Here is an 11354-nt window from a genome sequence, read left to right on the forward strand (position 1 = left end):
CTCACACCAATTTTCTTGGGCTCATTATAAGATTTTAGTTCATCAACCTAACCTACAATCGGTGCATGTTGTTTTTTACCAGTCTCCACACTAGAGGCAAAATCTCAGCCCCCTATCTTAAAATCCTGGCTCCGTAGTATTTTGACGCAAGTAACAAAAATTGGTGTAGCAAAAGTTTGCAAAGTTGATTCAAGCCGAAGAGCAGTGCCATCCGAGCCAGACGGCAAGTACACGAAACACAATCTTCTAATCTAATGCATTCTGCAAGTCCCTGCTAGCTAGCTACCTAGCCGAACAAGCAACGGAGGTTGTGACGAAGAAACGACAGTACGCTCTTGTTCCATCGATGGCGAGGGTTCAAGGACGTTCCCCGCAAAGACAATGGCGCCCGACCTCTCCTCAATCACAAAGAAGGCAAACGGATGATCAGCAACAAAATCCACGGGAACCGGCCGCGGATGCTTGGGCGCGCTTTTGCCAACCATCATAGACGCGGTGACGGCTGCGGCCTCGGTACCGTCCTCGTTCACCTCGATGACCGCCTTGTGGATGATCCCGCTCAGACCCAACGGCCTGTGGGTGCCGTCGTCCTCCACCATGCTGGACAAGTCCGCCTCTTTCTCGTCGAATGCCGCCTCGAGTCCCAACTCTCGGAGAATGTCAGACATGTCTTTCGAGAAGGTCAGCTTGAATCTGGGCAGCCTGAGCTTGCCGACCGGGACAAGGCTCGTCGGAAGGTGCGAGCCGATGAAGTCCGGGCTCGACGCCATCATCTCCACGAGGGCATGGAGCCCGTCACGGGCGTCCGGGAGGAAGATGCACATCGAGAAGGGCGAAGGTCGCTTGTGTCCTTCCTTGTACTGGAGCTTGAGCACCTTAAACCCTTTGTGGCAGGCGATGTACTGCTGCCCAAAACCCCGCATGAAGGGGACGTGGAAGGTGCTGCCGTTGAGGCGGCGGAACTTGTCGTCCGCGGTGTGCTCCTCGCAGAAGGGCACGTGCCACCTGCCCTTGAAGTAGACGGCGTTGGCGACGATGACGTCGGTCTCAGCGAATACTTGCCCGTCGGGGAGGACCGAGTCGATGAGGTTGTCCGTCGCCGCCGCCGCTCACGCGTTGATCTGCTTCACGGCCTCTCCTGGCTGCGGCCGGATGATTAGAAATTTAATAAAATCGTGTGTCAAACATGAACAAATGCTGAAGAGATTTGTGGCTCCACATGCACCGACCTTTCCGCGGAAATCAACGGCGCGGGTCTCCGCCTTGTAGTACTCGGCGGCTGCGGCGCAGAAGGTGGCGTCGAGCTTCAGGGTCTCGTCGTGCCACACGCCGAACGCGAAAGAGACGCGCGGCCCGCCCCTCCGCGACCGGTCGGCGAGAGCGTGCTTCGACAGGCCGCGGACGGTCTCGGCGATGTCCTCGCAGGACTCGGCGCCAAGGAGGGCGAGGAGCTCCTGGCGAGTCGTGCCCTGGGCGCGGGCGGACGTGAGCGCGAGTGCGGCGTAGATGGACAGCGGCGAGAAGACGAGGTTGCCGCCGGCCGCGCTCGTCGAGGAGAGCGCCCCGATGAGGCGCAGGGCGAACGCTGTCAGGCCGAGGCACGTGTGTGGGTGGGTGTTGGCGGTGGTCGATGTAGCCTCCATCGTGATTCGTGAGATCGAGGCACGGCGCGATGCCGTTGTGTTGGCGTACAATAATCCTACACGGCGTAGGATCGAAACCCCGTATGGGTGGTGATCTAGTAGTCGTATTTATTTGTACTTAGAATCCAATATTATGAAAACGCAACGGAATAGGGATGTAAAGCGGAATACATTGAGGACTAGTACAGAATATGTCTTTGTGATAAGTTTTATACGTTGGATCAATTTTCGGGGAACCAAAGGAAAGGATGATTTTCTACCTGTGCATGCATGCAACATTTCCATTATTAGGCCTCCTTTGGTGCATAGGATAGAAAAATCGTAGGAATAGGAAAGTCATAGAAAATGAGATGATATGTATCTCAAATCCTATGAGTAGGAATAGGAAAGAAGATGCCCTTTGATTTATATCATAGGGCCTCTTTGGTTCATAGGAATATTGTAGGAATTGTAAAGGATAGGAACTTTGTAGGAAAAATTCCTTTGAAGCCCTTTGGTTTATAGTAATGGATTCCTATTCCAATATAGGATAGAAATCAATTCTTCACATTTCAAAGGAAAAAAACATTAGCCTGGACTTAATGGAAAAATTTCTATCCTATGCATCAAATGTCATCTCTTTCTTTATAGGAATTGAGATGCATGTCATCTCACTTCCTATGATTTTCCTATTCCTATGCTATTCCTATCCTATGAATCAAAGGAGGCCTATGATTTTTCTCATTGAGTCTAGACTAATGTTTATTTTTCTATGAATGTGGAGGATAGGAAGAATTCCTTCCATAGGAATAGGATTTCATTCCTACAAACCAAAGGGCTCTAAAGGATTTTTTCCTATAGAAATCCTATCCTATGAAATTCCTATAAGATTCCTCTAAACTAAAGGAAGCCTTATTGTGTGGGATCTGACATTATAGCGTTTCTCTCCCTTTTTCTTAAGGGACTATAGTGTTTATCTACATAAGAGCATCTATAGTCGGACGCATCAAACCCTCTGTCATACGCCCGCGGACACGCCCAGTCAGTGACCAGACAAGAGAGAGAAGAAAAATATAGTGACCCAACCGGACTCCTCATATCATCCCTATATGTCTGGACTGTCCGTGAGCCCTCATATTGACGACAAATTTAGGGAGGATATGAGGGCTCGCGGACACGCCCGGGTAGTCCGCCGCGTAGGACGCGGCCCACCCTGGACCACCTTTTTCTCTTTGTTTATTCTTTCTTTTCTTTCTCTTTCTTCTATCCACCAATCACATGCAAGTGACCAGACATATAAGGGCGAAAATGAGAAGTGTGGATGAATAAACAGAAAAATAGGGGCTCAAAACGGACACGCCCGATCACTGACCGGGCGCGTCCGCGGGCGTTTAGGGGATCAGATTTGTTAAGTCCGGCCGTCGATGCTCTAAATGACATGCTATTCCCTAGTGACTTTCATTCAAATAAATAGATGCCTAATGTATTTTCAAATAAAAAGTTTGATTTACATTCTATTTGTACATTTTTTTGACAAGATCTTAAAACAACACCAATACTGAATATATTTTTAAAATAATTTTTTTCAGCACTAAATCACCACACTTCAAACTTGTTTCATCCAAATTCACTACTTCCATGCGGAAAAGATCAATAAATTTTATTCGGTTTCACAGAAAATATCTTATTGTTTCATTACAGCTGGCCATGTTTCGTGGCTTATCATAATTTTACATTGTGCCAATGTGTATCAAACTGATTCTTATGAATGTCAAAGTTTATAAATATCAATAAATCTTATTGCAATAAAAGTTCCAATTCATTGTGGTGTACATTGTGGTCGAGAATGCATCATGGTATTCATTACGTGTTAGTGTGATTTAAATTGTTTCATACGGTATTTAAAAGTTGGTATTTTAATCGTGGTCGGATCATGAATGAGTTTAACAAAATATCTCATGGTTTTATGTACTCGTGTTTCACCATGTTTCAGAATTTGAATTTTGAAACTTGTCAAAAATATATTCAAAATGGTCTTACTTTAAAGTCCTCGTCATCATAAACACAAATATGTAATTGGACTTTTTGGTTGAAAAGATAAAATAGATTTAAACTTGGGAATAAGGTGAAAATGCATGTGATGATGAAGTGTAGCATCTTGGGTCCAACACTATGCAGATCTAGTAAGCTCCGCTAGCCTCCGCATAATATCGATCCTAAGGCGCCACCTTCACACAATTTCCATGTGAGAGCGTGCACACCATGTGGTGGAATGGTTGGCATCACAACACAGATAACACAAATTCACAACAATTACAATATATATACAACAACTCTCGAGAGTCAGGTTTAACAAAATAATACAATAAGGGTCTCACGACAAAGATACAACGCATACAACATAAGCGACTATACCTACATGTAAATAATACAAATTGACTTAAGGATGCTTCAAAGAAAAGCAAATGACGTCCATAGACCTACCGAGACCACTGTGTGCTTGATAACCAGCTAACATCGTCCATCAACAAACCTACATCATGAGTTGATGTTGGCTGGATTGCGACAATCCAGGAAAAATGAGTAAATTAAGCAAGGTGAGTACTCAACTTTACTTGCAAGACTCACATCAGACCTAAGCTAGAATTATTGAACATGTCTCAATGGAAGGGGGTAATGGTTTAGCGGCACAAGCACTAAGCATTCTATAGAGACTCGCTACAACTTGCGTCTATTAGAGATAAGATGAGAAAGCCCATAAAAGTAAAGCAAGGTGCATACTCTACTCTATCCACCTACCTATTGCAAACACATCACTACCTTGTCTTCCCCTTGTATCTCTCACAAAGAAGAACCCACGAGGAACTCACACGCCTGGCAAATTTTAACCATTAAGTTTAAAGTTTGTCAGGGATATAACGCTGTGATATAACCCGCCCTTGAATGGGCCGGGTTAAAGTGTCGGCGACTCAATAAAGGAGGCCTTAAACAAGCCTAGGAGATCAAGACGTGAGACCCAAAGGGCGACTTATGAGATGAGCCGCCATGGGCCCAAACCCAGAAGATGGAGTGAGACCCGATGTTGTAAGCCACCCAACGGTGACTTGCCTGGTAAGGCAAGGCGACTTAGAATCAGAGTCGGTCACGTAGTATGATCCGACCTGGACTCTTGTAAGACCAGGGCCTTGACCTGTGTATATAAAGGTGAGACCCTGCGGTGGGTTTGGTCAAGTGACAACCAATCGATAGCTAGGTCAAGTGATTCTGCTCCCTTGTAATCGATACTCAAGCAATACAACTCAGAGCGGGACGTAGGCTTTTACCTCATCGATGAGGGGCCGAAACTGGGTAAAATCGTGTCTCTGCTCCCGTTCAACCCCTTTAAGCTAACCAATGTTGTGATGCCTCCACACTTAAGTCCTTTCACTAGGACATCTGTCGTGTTAACCACACGACAGTTGGCGCCCACCGTGGGGCCAGTGCACGGTGGTTTCGAGTTCTTGAAGGGCTCCTTCCTGGGGATCGAGGGATACGCCGTCGGCAGGATAACCAAGAGTCGCCGTGGCAAGCTCTATATCGATGATGCTGGCTGGGGCCCTGAGGCCGACTCAATCGAGTACGAGTACCGGGTCCCCTTCGGCGGAATTCACGTCTTCATCAGAAATATCAGCGAGTCTGAGCTTGAGCTGGACACCTCCATCGACATCATCGAGTCAGCTCGGCGCATGCAACCCGCCCGGGTTCAACCTGACCAGAAGAGTGTCTTCGTCGGCTTCACGCTGGGCTTGGATCTTGCGGATAATTTGGTCTACAGAGGAGAGAGTCTTTTCTACTCAGGTGATGAGTCCTCGACTAGAGAGACGGAATCAATCTATTAGCTTCAAGAGACGGGCTTAGGGGCTATTCCGATGGCAACAGTTTTTCGGACTCTTATGAGCCGCCATCCAGGGCTTCTATCTTCATGGCTGGCACTAGCCCGGTTCTCAACTCGTCAACAACTGCAGCTATGACGTCTGGCTCGACTGCTACTGCGGCGGCTGGGGCTGGCGCTCTGATAGACTGCCGACTCAGGTTTTGGCAGATCTTCTCGGCACTTTGATGACTTTACTGGCAACAGAGGTCAGCCCGACGAATCATACGGACCGTAATGCGGAGATCACAAACGTACATGATGAGGTGGCCAAAGCCCAGACAGATCTTAATGCAAAGAACACCAGGATGGCAGCAGAACGGGCCTAGATGGATGCCGAGATGCGACGTATAAGGGAGGAGGCTTTTCGCTTAAATTTGGATCAGAATGCCTCCAATGCAGTTCTTCGAAGGAGACATCAAACCCGCTTGCCTTTACAGTATGAGGCGCATAACCATTTTAACACGCCCGGGGCAAGGACAAGTAACCCACCAGGTGCAGCCCGGGCCGCGGAGGTGCCAGGAAGTGGGGCGGCGGCTTAGCCTTGGCTGCCAGACCCGCCCCATAGGGATCAAAACCCCGCTTCAACATGTTTCTCAATGCCACCTGGTCATTATTCTAATCCGATGGATAATATATGGTGGCGGCAGCTACCATGCTCAACGCGCTCCCTCTTGCTAATGAGACGCCCTTTGCAGTAGAGGCGCGAAATGCAATTGAGCTTTTGCAAACAGCGGTTGCACAGAGAAATATTCATACAGTCGTGATCAGGTGCATTCAACTTCCCTCCCGAGTCGCAATTACAACCGACATATTGAGTCGCCCGCAGTCTCCAGAAGTGAACGACAACGACTGGCCCAGACTGACCTGCCCCATGGGAATAACCCGCCCCTTACTAATGCTCAGGCGATTGTGGATGAGGCCAGGGCCCGCCGAGAGGCTGAGGTGGCAGCGACGGCTCAATTAGGGACTTATCAACAATCTCCTATTACCCCTTCAGCTTTGATGGGAGTCGGGACAATTTCCAGGACGGTTGGAGTGCCGTGTTTAGTACCGGATTTGCGCAATGAGCGTCTGCCCAAAGATTTTAAGGGTCCTCGCAAGGTGCCCAATTACATAGCTGATCTCCCTCCTAAGGCTGGGATTGAGAGTTATGAATTAGTCATGGAGATGCTGTATGTTAACGACGTTGTTTGTGCCAAGTACTTCCCTATGATGTTGGAGGGGCCGGCTCGTACATGGTTGAAAGGCTTGCCTCCTAATTCAATCAATTCATGGGCGGAGTTGAAGGCGCGTTTTATCAAGAATTTCCAAGGGACGTGCAAGCAGCCTCTGACGATTGTCAATTTGGATCACTACATGCAGCGTGAGGATGAGTCGGCCCATCATTGGGTCCGGCGGGTCTCGACCATTATTCATTCATCTGATAACATCGCGGTGGCTCAGGCAGTCTTGATCTTGGAGAAGAATTGTCGGTTTTTGCCTCTCAAGCACAAGCTCGGGCAGCTTAAGCGTTATTGCACTGATATGGGTGAGCTCATGGCGGCTCTCACTAAATATGCTGACTCTGACAATACAAAAGACCCTGGTTCTAATGATGAGGGTAAGTCTAGTAAGGGTAAGAAAAATGACAATGGTAAAGGCCAGGGTGGTAATCAAGGTCATAACATCAACAGTCAAGGTAATGGTGGTAAGCGGAGAAACCCCGATGGCGGGTCAGATCTAGTTGCTAACAATAATGATGGGTATAAAAACCAGCGCCAAAACGGTCATGGAAAGCCGTCCTTGGGAGGAAAGTCCTTTAACTAGAAGCCATACTCAATGACCCTTTCCCAAAACATAGTCTGCCTAGTAAGCCGGCTACTCACGCTTGAAGGATTGCTTTATCATGCGAGAGTACATGAACTATAGCCTTAATCAGAATCAAATAACAATGGGCCGCCTGGCGGGTCAAGCTCAGGTCCTCAGGGGTCCGGCTTAGGCGGTGGTGGTTCAAGCTTGAGTTATCAAGGTCAAGGTAGCCATGGCGTGCACATCCAACATTCTGGTCAGGGGAACCAGCAGTAGGGTCATCAGTCAGGATATATATTAGAGTAATCCAAAGCAGCTTAATGGTGTCCAGTATCATGTTTTTACTATGAGTCTTTGCAAGCGAGACCAGAAGGTTCATAAGAGGGCGGTTCATGCTGCGGAGTCGGCTGTTCCGCAGTACCTAAGATGGTCTGAGCATGGAGTAGGGCGGATCATCCGCCACGGGTTGATAACCCGGGTCAATTGGCCCTTGTGGTGGCTCCTTAGGTTGGTGGATATAAATTCACTAAGGTTCTCATGGATGGTGGAAACAACATCAATATGTTGTATTATGATACTTTTCGCCGGATGAATCTGACTGATAAGCAACCCAAGCCATCCTCTACAATGTTTCATGGGGTGGTGCCTGGTAAGTCAGCATATCCTGTGGGAAAAATTGCTTTGGAAGTCGCTTTTGGTGATGACTATGACTACATGGCTGAGACACTGTGGTTTGAGGTGGTTAAAATCAAGAGTCCATATCATGCCTTGTTCGGCCGGCTGGCTTATGCTAAGTTCATGGCTCGCCCTTGTTATGTATATCTACAGCTCAAGATGCCAGGGGGAAAGGGGACCATTATGGTACATGGTGACTGGAAATCTCCTTAGAGTGTGAGGAGGGTGATGCCGCTTACGCAGAAGCAAGTTGCGCCGAGGCAGAGCTCAAGTTTACAAAGACAATGTTGACCCGACTGATATGAGCCCTTTGAAGAAGCCCACCACAGAGCAGGACCTGTCGCTCAAGTTTGAATCGGCCGATGACACCAAACAAGTTGATTTTGTCCCTAGCGACTCTTCACAACAGTTCACTATTGGTACTGGGATGGATCCTAAATAGGAAAGCGCGCTCATCGAGTTCATCCATGAGAACCGGGACATCTTTGCATGGAAACCTTCTGACATGTTGGGTGTGCCAAGAGAACTCGTTGAGCACCACCTTAATATGGATCCTAAATTTAAGCCGGTCAAGCAGTTCCTTCGTTGTTTCAATGAAGAGCGACACAAAGCTATTGGGGAAGAGCTGGCCCGGCTCTTGGCTACTGATACGTCTCCAATGTATCTATTATTTTTGATTGTTCCATGCTGTTATATTATCATTCTTGGATGTTTTATAATTATTTTATATCATTTTTTGGTACTAACCTATTGACATAGTGCCCAGTGCCAGTTGCTGTTTTCTGCATGTTTTTTACATCGCAGGAAATCAATATCAAACAGAGTCCAAACACAACGAAACTCCTGGAGGATTTTTTTCGGCCATAAGAAAGCCAGTTGGCCAAGGAAGCACCTGAGGGGCTGCTCGAGGGGAGCAGCACCCACCAAGGCGCGCCAGGAGGCCCAGGCGTGCCCAGGTGGGTGCTGCCCACCTCAGGTGCCCCTCGAACTGCCTCTTTGCTCTATAAATACCACAATATTCTAGAAACCATAGGGGAGTCGACAAAATATTGATCCAGCCACCACAGAGTCCAGAACCACCAGATCCAATCTAGACACTGTCATGGAGGGGTTCACCACTTCCATTGGTGCCTCTCCTATGATGCGTGAGTAGTTCTTTGTAGACCTACATGTCCGTAGTTAGTAGCTAGATGGCATCCTCTCTCTCTCTTGATTATCAATACAATGGTCTCTTGGAGATCCATATGATGCAAGTCTTTTGGCGGTGTGTTTGTTGGGATCCAATGAACTTTGAGTTTATGATCAGATCTATGTTTTTATCCATGAAAGTTATTTGAGTCTTCTTTGATCTCTTATATGCATGATTGCTTATAGCCTCGTATTTCTTCTCTGATATTTGGGTTTTGTTTGGCCAACTTGATCTATTTATCTTGCAATTGGAAGAGGTGTTAGTGCTTGATCCCAATGACAGAAGGGGAACTGACACGTATGTATCATTGCTACTAAGGATAACAAGATGAGATCTATATCTCTGCAATAGATAAACAAATCTCGTCTATATCATGTCATCATTCTTATTGCATTATTCCGTTTTCTCATGAACTTAATACACTAGATGCATGCTGGATAGCGGTCGATGTGTGGAGTAATAGTAGTAGATGCAGGCAGGAGTCGGTCTACTAATCTTGGACGTGATGCCTATATAATGATCATTGTCTGGATATCGTCATGATTTTTTGAAGTTCTATCAATTGCCCAACAGTAATTGTCTCCCACCGTTTGCTATTTTTCTCGAGAGAAGCCACTAGTGAAACCTATGGCCCCGGGGTCTCTTTTCATCATATTTGCCTTTGCGATCTATTTTCTCTTGCATTTATTTTCAGATCTATTAAACCAAAAATACAAAAAATACCTTGCTGCAATTTATTTGTTCCGCGATCTATTTATCATATCTACCACTTTTTACCTCACGTTTTTGCCTATCTTGAGGCGCCGTACACGGAAGGGATTGACAACCCCTTTAACACATCGGGTTGCGAGTATTTGTTATTTGTGTGCAGGTGTTGTTTACGTGGTGTGAGGAGCTTCTCCTACTGGTTCGATAACCTTGGTCTAATCACTGAGGGAAATACCTACCGTCGCTATACTGCATCATCCCTTCCGCTTTGGGGAAATACCGACATAGTTCTAGCAGACATCAAAAGGAATTTCTGGCGCCGTTGCCGGGGAGGATCTTCAACATCAACTAGGTTCCTAATCACAAATCTCATCTCCTCACAATTTACATTATTTGCCATTTGCCTCTCGTTTTCCTCTCTCCCACTTCACAAAAAATGCCGTTTTATTCGCACTCCTTTTCTTCCGCTTAAGCTCTCTTCTTTGTTGCAATGGCCGACCCCAAAAAGGCTAAGGATTTTTTCCCGAGTTTTAATGCTTTGGATAGCCCCTCTGTCCTCTCCAAGCTCATAAACAATGATGCTATGGAAAGGCTTACCGGGGTTGTTAAGGAAAATTCTAATGATTTCAATGAAGATGATCCAGGAATTTTTCGCTATTTGCTTGATGAATCTTTGAAAGATGCTTGGGATAGGCTATTGAGAATCCGAGCTAGCTATGTGCCCCAATATCAAATAGAGATATACTTGAAAAGTTTTTATATTGGTTTACCTTCTTCCTTCAAGCAAGTTTTGGATTCTATATTTGAAAACGGTTTTCTTGGAGGGGATGCCATTGATACTTATGAAAGGATGAAAACCATATTTGGGCACCCCAAGGAAAAGAATGTTGAACCCACTACCCTCATGTGCTTTTACCAAAATGAATTAATCAAAGAGATGAAGGATAGTTTAGATATGAATTTTCGCAACATGCTTAATGTTTCCTCTACTATTAATGGTCACGTGCTTTCACAAAATAGAAAAATAGATGCCATTGATAAGAAATTTTCTCTTTGGTTTCAAAAGGGGTGAGATGACAAAACTTAGATCCTACGCGTTATGCCTAGCTAGGGGCGTAAAACGATAGAGCTTGTTGGGAGGCAACCCAATTAAAATTTATTTTTGCTTTTTTCTTTCTGTTCTTGAGCGTTAGCACAATTATTCTACTGTTATGATTGTGTTTTTTGTGTTTTAGTTAGTGTTTGTGCCAAGCAATGCCTTTGGGAAGACTTGGGTGCTGAAAAACAGAAACTTTTGCGCTCACGAGATTCATTGTCATTTTTTTAGAAGTGATTTTAAGTTTATTCTTTTTTCAGAGGATTAATAGAAAAATTCCTCACGTTCACCAATTTATTTCATAATTTTTGGAGTTACAGAAGTATTCGAAATTTTCAGATTGCTACAGACTGTTCTGTTTTG

At 46.0% G+C, this 11354-nt stretch overlaps 1 pseudogene; it reads right to left on the minus strand.

Moving 5' to 3' along the window:
• Window positions 1–104: 104 nt before the first annotated feature.
• On the minus strand, window positions 105–1643 carry LOC123067344 (putative serpin-Z5; annotated as a pseudogene).
• Window positions 1644–11354: the final 9711 nt, after the last annotated feature.

The sequence above is a fragment of the Triticum aestivum genome, chromosome 3B (assembly GCF_018294505.1).
Source record: "Triticum aestivum cultivar Chinese Spring chromosome 3B, IWGSC CS RefSeq v2.1, whole genome shotgun sequence".
NCBI classification, from domain to species: Eukaryota; Viridiplantae; Streptophyta; class Magnoliopsida; order Poales; family Poaceae; genus Triticum; species Triticum aestivum.